Genomic DNA, 8,982 nt, shown 5'->3' with positions numbered 1-8,982 from the left:
AGTCTATCCTCAGAGGACGACGCATTCTTAGAAACTAAAAGATTGCCATAGCAAACAGAAAAAAGCCCTTTTCAGGGCTACCCCAATACTCTAGAAAAGAAATAACAATCGATTTGCCAATGTGTGTATATAAGATTGTGTGTTTGTAAGTGCTCACGTACGTTGGTGTGGATAGTAGATTAAAATCATGTTGTTTTTTTGCTGTTTGACGTGTGGGAAGAGTAGATTTGGGGTTTGATTGCTTTGCGTATGTGGATAGTATATTGAAATGATTAATGAAAATAATTTAGAATAGTAATGGGTAGTATAAAAAAGTGAGTGAGTGTTTCTTTTAGGTCCGCGCGTTGTTTGGTCATGATCTAGGTAAGATCAATTTTATGTTTTTAGGGGGATGTTTTCCTTCACGTCCGCGCTTTCAGTATAAATTCAAACTCGCTGGGCAGTCTAGCTACCCTGTTCATTCGTTGACAAGACAATGCATACCAGAATTGTGAAACTGCTAGAACTCCAGATGCACCTGGAATATGCCAGGCGCATACTAAATGAACTGGCCGCGGAGGTCATTGTCGAAGAGGCAAGGATGAAAGAGGAGGAGGAAAGAAGAAAAAAAGAAGAGGAGGAAAAGGAGAGAGAAAATTTCAGAATCCCAGAGACAGAAAATTGGGATTCTGAAGCCACTTATCCCGCCTCTGCACTCCCAAGAATAAAGGTAAACGGAGACTGGGGAAGAAGATGTGTGTGCGGTGCCAGGCCTGGAAGGTGCCATCATTAGATAGGTGCATCTGGAGTTAAAAAAAACAAACAGCCCTTTTCAGGGCTACCCAATACTCTAGAAAAGAAATAACAATCGATTTGCCAATGTGTGTGTGTGTGTAGAGTAGTGTGAATATAAACACCGACTCTTTTGTGATGTGAGCGTATGTGTTTGAGTTTGTGTGTTTGTGTTTGTAAGCGCTCACGTACGTTTGTGTGAATAGTAGATTATGGGTTTGTTTATTGTTTGTTAGCGTATGTGGAGAGTATAGTTTGGGTTTTGTAACCGGTCACGTACGATTGTGTGGATAGTAGATTATGGATTTCGTTTTAATGATTTGCGTGTGTAAATAGTAGATTTGGGGTTTGTTTATTGCTGATTCACGTATGTGGATAGTAGATCATATGAAATGAGAAAGTAGGGGATGTTTTCCTTCACGTCCGCGCGTTGTTTGGTCATGATCTAGGTAATATCAATTTTATGTCTTGGGGGATGTTTTCCATCACGTCCGCACTTTCACTATAGGAACCCACAGTATTCATCATTCAAACCATTCTACAGAGAAGATGGCTTCAAACCACCTCGATAAAATGCAAACATTGCAAGACGTCCTAGACAATTTGGGCATGATGGAACAAATGCTAGTGAGACTAAATGAAGATCACTATTCTTATAGCCCCCATCGAGTAAAGATGGAGATTAACAACTTAAGAAAAGTAAAGGAAATGATAAGTGCTGTGATGAAAGAAATAAAGGAGGAGAAGGAGGATGAAGAGGAAAGGATAAGGATAAGAACATGAAATGAAAAAATTGAAAAAGAAGAAGAAAATGAGAAGAGGAAGAAAGAAGAGGAGGAGAAGAAGAAAGAAGAGAAAAAAAGGAAGAAAAGAAGAGAAAGAGTGTAGGAGAGAAAATAAGAAGTTGGTGGAGAAATAGAAAAAATTAGAAGCAGAAGAAACCCAAAGGCCCTTTTCAGGGCCACTCATAGGTCTCGAAAAGTGAATGACTTTCGATTGCCTACCCTTTTTTTTAATTTTTTTTTTTTAAAAAAAATCCCATGTTAAATTCCCCTTGTCCCTAGACAAGCCCAAACTCTATTCCCTATGTTCAATTTCCCTTGAGACTATAGTGGCCCATGAGTTTTCCCCATGTTAAATTTCCCTTGAGGCTATAGTGGCCCATGAGTTTTCCCCATGTTAAATTTCCCTTGAGGCTATAGTGGCCCGGGGTTTTTCTCCATGTTAAATTTCCATTGAGGCTATAGTGGCCCAGGGGGGTTCTGTAATGCTAAATTCCATTGAGGCTATAGTGGCCCCCTTCACTACTCAGATGTCATGAAATGAAACAACCAACGTAAGCCAGAGCTGAGCTCATGTTTGATCCGCATATCAATGAACTAGCAACACAAAATGCCCTGAATGTGAGGACAAACTATTAGACATTTCCCCACCCCTAATTGTTGGTGGTAAGTGGTTTCTTTCCTATGTACTACTGAGAAGAGAAGAGGCTTTAATTACTGAGGTTGGCATGTTTGCGGAAAATATATATTTCTTCACAAACTTAAGGATTTAGTAGTAGTAAAATAAAGAAATATCTTGAAATTTATGTAGACAAATACATCAGATAAAAAAGGCTTCTGTACTTAATCAACCCATTACAGACTTTGTTAGAAAGACAATAATGCCACCATTTATACGATTGTCGGTGGTACATAAATGAACTGAGACGAATGAACAGCAAACTATGAACAAAATCATCACGAAATGTCAAAAAGATTCACTTTAAAAAAACACATAAACTAATACAGATATTAGCACAGGAACAATGAAGATTTGTGTTAATAATAATAATGAGGACTTTGTATAGCGCCTAATCTTTAGAAGCTCTAAGCGCTTTACAACATTAGACAACACCTATAAGATAAACAAAAAACATATAATAATATTATTACAAAAACAAACACCATGAAATTAGAAAAAAACATTAAAAAATAAAAATAAAAAAACATGCTGAGAATGAGATCGAACCGTTCCTGAATTGAGAGAAGGCTGAATAAAGAGACATTTAGCATAGAACAAGCCAATGAACGTAATTGACAGAGGTAATTGACATGGACTATGTCTTTAAGTGTTTATTCAATATTTTGAATGTATGAACAAGCTAATGAACGTAATTGACAGAGGTAATTTACATGGACTATGTCTTTAAGCGTTTATTCAATATTTTGAATCTATGAACAAGCCAATGAACGTAATTGACAGAGGTAATTTACATGGACTATGTCTGATAAAACTGGTCGATGATCATTTGTTTTACCAATTTGTTGTTCTAATTATGTGCATATCAATGTCTAGTCTAAACTAGTTTTTACTTATTTATGCGCTTTCTACTCATAGAGTCTTTTTCAAAGGCCAAACAGGGACAAAAATAAAAAAAAATAAAAAAAGGGCGTTGAAATTACGAAGGTTTCTGCGAATATTTCTAATAGAATTAAAGCTTTATTTATGGGCCACTCGCTAGCTATCAGCTGTGCTAGCTGGTAACCAGTGAGGTGCCCCCCCCCCCCATTTTGCCGAAATTTATAAAGAATTTTATATGAACGTGTTGCCCCCAAGGATCTGTGATGTTGTATTTCCGTAAAAAAATCAAGAAGAATTCAGATACCAAATATTTAGATATTTTAAAATTCGGGGTTGACCTTCCCTATTCGGCACTTGTCGAAGTACCAGGTCTGCTTCCTGAAGGGAACGTTCCGACGATGAAACCATGTTAATGGGAACCATTATTTTAGATTGAGATTTTGGGATTGTAGTTGCTGCCAGGTCCCTTGTTTCCATTTGTGACCTTTTGCCAAAACATCTACTATCCTGTTTGGCTATGAGAACTGTGCTATATTGTATGTGTGCCTGTCTTCAGGTAAGGACGGCAGCTAAGTCAAATTTTATTTAGTTGCCTACTGATTTGAATTATTTTGTTGTCCAAAAAGATAAACTTTTTACATTTTATCTCTTCTCTTTACATTCCTCTTTGTTTTCCTTTTCCTTTTTCCGAGATAATGTGCTGGCCTTTATCATATGTTGACTGGTTGATTAATTTTACTGTGTCAAGATACAACGATCGGCCAGTGTTTATGGATGATTTTGCCTACTTTGGGGACCGCTCCAGTGGCCTAGTGGTTAGAGTGTCCGCCTCGGAAGCGGAAGGTCGTGGGTTCAAACCCCGGCCGAGTCATACCAAAGACTTACAAAAATGGTACTAACAGCTGCCTCGCTTGGCGCTCTGCAGTAAGAGGTTAGTGTTAGGACTGGTCGGCCCAATAATGTGACTAGGTGGGACATCATGCTACATGTCTGCGGCATGATGCCCCAGTGCTAGACATCACTATAAACTGCCACAATGCAGACATCGTAGCGATATGACTTAAAAATCGTTAAAGCTACGTTAAAAATCCCTAATCACACACACACATTGCCTTGGGATTGTCTAGTTGGTAAGTTAGGATAAATGATATCCGATAAACCTTTTCTTTTTCCCTAATATTTTAGTATGTCGATGCGGTTTTTGTGATTAAACTGCCACCACTATCAGGTCCTTGTCGTATCCTCGGTTCATCAAATGTTCAGATCATTCTTCAGGTCGTTTGGAATGTTTCAACGTCGCGACAGATTCTGTGTATCTTCAGTGCCCGTCTATACGGGGTGTTCCCAGTGCAAAGCTTTGGGTGACAGCTGGATAGGTGAGGGCACACTGGTGTTGAACAGCTGCTTTAATGTAGATGTATGTGTGGTGTTTGTGTTTCTACCAGTCTTGATGTTGTGTCCAGAAGAAAGAAAAAAAAACGTGGTTTGATTTGGAGACTTCAGGCGTTAATTGTATTGTTTGCTTTGATATGACGTCATCCAGATTTTTCTCTTCCATGTTGCCACTTCATTTCTATATCATCGATGAAGCGTGTATGGTGGGGTAAGTTCAACCGATGTTAAATGTTGACCCTCCAGTATTCCCATAAAATATTAGTATACAAGTCGGCATCGTATGCTATTTTTATGGGATGCCCCTCGTATGCTAACCAATTTTATCGAAGGGGCCCTCTCGCTGCCCCCAGTGTTACATCTCGATAGTGGTGTCCGAATAAATGAATTTAAAGTTGCATTACTACATACTAACAATATTACTGAAGAAGTGTGTTCTATTAACACATGTTAAGGCCTAAAACTCTAAAACCGCTCCGGTGGCCTAGTGGTTAGAGCGTCCGCCTCGGATGCGGGAGGTCGTGGGTTCGATGCCCGGCCGAGTCATACCAAAGTCTTACAAAAATGGTACAAACAGCTGCCTCGCTTGGCGCTCAGCATTAAGAGGTTGGTGTTAGGACTGGTCAGCCTGGTGTCAGAATAATGTGACTGGGTGGGACATCATGATACATGTCTGCAGCATGATGCTCCGGTGCTAGACATCACTATAAACTGTCACACTGCAGACATCGTAGCGATATGACTGAAACATTGTTAAAGCTACGTTAAAAATCCAAGTCGCACACACACACACAAAACTCTCATATAAACACTTTAAAATGTATTCGCAAAGTATACGTGAACCGACAAGTCATCTTCACAAAATAACGAGGAAGTTTAAAATACGACCACAACATCAATATAATTGTAGTTTTTAAAATTGCAATTCTGGCTGCGGGTCGCACGGTAATTCTAAAGAAAAAGTGGATGAGTGAGCTAAAAATATGCTTGAATCAGGTTGCAAGCCCCCATCCCATGTAGGTACGGATTTTCTTCTTGTAACATAAATTATCGACACACAATTAAACCACGTTTATATTTTTCAAAATTTAATTTGGTATATGAATACTATTTTATTATCAGACTACAATCAACTTAATCGCCAACTGTTTAGTTAGCTTATGGGCAAGTGAAAATCTTGGAATCTACAATTCTACAATTTGATGCATTAACAAATAATGATATGCATTCATACCAGATGTATTTATCATAGTAAAGAAAGATGTCTTAAATTAATTTTGTGTAGCAATATTATTTCTTAGAATCATTTTGTACACATTCGAACTTCTCTGCGACTCAACGAAAAAACAGACAAATCCAAAATATGTAACTTTCTATTTCAAATCTGAAATTAGTTAAGAACAGTTCATTAATTGCGCTGATGTCGGTGTTTTACTTACTGCAACAAATCCATCGTCACATATTAAAAAAGAGCCTCAAAAAAAAAAAAACGACTACTTGGAAAACTATCAATGCCACGCAAGAACCTACAACTACCATCACTAGAGAAACTCCAACCACTACCCGTGAGACAACATCAACTCCAACCACTACCCGTGAGACAACATCAACTCCAAAAGGTACTTCCATTTATTAAAAAAATACCAACTCACATATCAAGCGGTTGGCAATACGTACATTCAAGATTGCATCCTTGCATCTGCCAACTCACATATCAAGCGGTTGGCAATACGTACATTTAAGATGGCATCCTTGCATCTGCCAACTCACATATCAAGCGGTTGACAATACGTACATTCAAGATTGCATCCTTGCATCTGCCAACTCACATATCAAGCGGTTGGCAATACGTACATTCAAGATTGCATCCTTGCATCTGCCAACTCACATATCAAGCGGTTGGCAATACGTACATTCAAGATGGCATCCTTGCATCTGCCAACTCACATATCAAGCGGTTGGCAATACGTACATTCAAGATTGCATCCTTGCATCTGCCAGCTCACATATCAAGCAGTTGGCAATACGTACATTCAAGATTGCATCCTTGCATCTGCCAACTCACATATCAAGCGGTTGGCAATACGTACATTCAAGATGGCATCCTTGCATCTGCCAACTCACATATCAAGCGGTTGGCAATACGTACATTCAAGATGGCATCCTTGCATCTGCCAACTCACATATCAAGCGGTTGGCAATACGTACATTCAAGATGGCATCCTTGCATCTGCCAACTCACATATCAAGCGGTTGGCAATACGTACATTCAAGATGGCATCCTTGCATCTGCCAACTCAGATATCAATCGGTTGGCAATACGTACATTCAAGATGGCATCCTTGCATCTGCCAACTCACATATCAAGCGGTTGGCAATACGTACATTCAAGATTGCATCCTTGCATCTGCCAACTCACATATCAAGCGGTTGGCAATACGTACATTCAAAATTGCATCCTTGCATCTACCAACTCACATATTAAGCGGTTGGCAATACGTACATTCAAGATGGCATCCTTGCATCTGCCAACTCATATATCAAGCGGTTGGCAATACGTACATTCAAAATTGCATCCTTGCATCTGCCAACTCATATATCAAGCGGTTGGCAATACGTACATTCAAGATTGCATCCTTGCATCTGCCAACTCATATATCAAGCGGTTGGCAATACGTACATTCAAGATTGCATCCTTGCATCTGCCAACTCATATATCAAGCGGTTGGCAATACGTACATTCAAGATTGCATCCTTGCATCTGCCAACTCATATATCAAGTGGTTGGCAATACGTACATTCAAGATTGCATCCTTGCATCTGCCAACTCACATATCAAGCAGTTGGCAATACGTACATTCAAGATTGCATCCTTGCATCTGCCAACAGTTCTTTCTAAATTCGATACGCGTGATATTGTGTGCATATTTCAACATACTACACCGCATTATTCCATTCTTAAGTTCCTCTTTGCATTCTGACGTTCCATTTGATTACATATTAAACACCCTAACAGTAAAAATACAAATCAAAGAAATTACACTGTAATACTGTGAAAGTTAAAACTAAGTTGCAAGTTGGAATATTGTAATTAATGCCATCCGTTGTCATACTTGGGAATTACTGTAATGCAGAGTTTTTATATCAATCTCTGAGGAGGCAGAACTGTCCTGGGTTCAGTTTATTGCAAATTCTAAGCATGGAATACATTGCCACGAAGCTCGTATTCCACCAACAAACATTGGTTAACTTGCCGTATCTCAAGAAGAGAGAGAGAGAGAGAGAGAGAGTGAGAGAGAGCACTCCAATAGTATTTATCGTTCTAGCTATGCCTGTCCAACCTGATCCACGTTACTATTTTCATTCGGTTCTCACGGTGCCCTCTGTTGCCATAATGGTCATTAGTTTATTGCATCATGATTCATGACGAGAGTGAACTTGCAACTTTAATTGCACTACAATTGCACCTTTCAGTATGTGAACGGTTTACCTGTGTAATACTTAAAAGGTTATTATAAAAAGCAATCTGTCATTTCCATAGAGAAAAGTTGGAGCAAGAAAGACACAATGAAAAATAAAACAATCGGAAGACAAGAAATTGCAATATTGTAATGTCATACATACAAACTCAGTAAAACCTATTGGCAGATGTAAAGATGCAATCTAGAATGTGCATCTTGAACATAGAAAATGCGAACCAGAATAATGCTGCATAGAAAAGACGGCATATAACAATGATATGCATAGAATTATGGCGGTAATCCCCTTCCATAGTTCTATGTCCAACTGTTTAGACGATCCAAACTTCAGTACAGGATGCTGTAAATGCATAGATTATTGACAGCTATTTGAGGAAGAAAAATTCCAAAGTTTTCAAACCCGATAGTAATTAATGGAAATGAAAATAAATTGCACCATTTTAACTAGCAAACCGAATATGGAGAAAACTGTATCGATTTTTAAATTGTTTTTTTATTTATATCACAGATTATGTCAACTTCAGACAAAATGTCGGTGTAACTAAGTAAAATGTCTTACAAAAATACACTGAAAATGCATTATTTTGTTTTCAATCTTTGCAGTTTGACGCAAATAAAAACAACTTTACAAGAACTGACCTGGGTTAGATGATCATCTAAACCTACAACTACTACCACCAGATTACACCATTAATGAAAATTTTCCGCGACTATTTCTATTCTTTAGTATCATGCTTGTAAGTTAATAATTCATGTTGAGTGCAGCTGTTTTATGAAGGATAATCACCCCATCCCACCCACACCCACAACCCGTGTTTTTACTGATAGTCTGTATCAGCACAAATCTGGGGGAGGGGTCCTGATTTATCGGACTAAATTGATCGCACACTGCATCTACCTTTTTTTTTTTTTTTAATTTATTTATTTAGATCCTTCGATTCAACGGCCTATGGCGGAAACTGCATTGTTTTTTATGCGTTTATAAACCTGAAGCTTT

Source organism: Sinohyriopsis cumingii, chromosome 8 (genome assembly GCF_028554795.1).
Source record: "Sinohyriopsis cumingii isolate HCF-2022 chromosome 8, ASM2855479v2, whole genome shotgun sequence".
NCBI lineage: Eukaryota > Metazoa > Mollusca > Bivalvia > Unionida > Unionidae > Sinohyriopsis > Sinohyriopsis cumingii.
Note: the sequence above shows the minus strand (reverse complement) of the source record.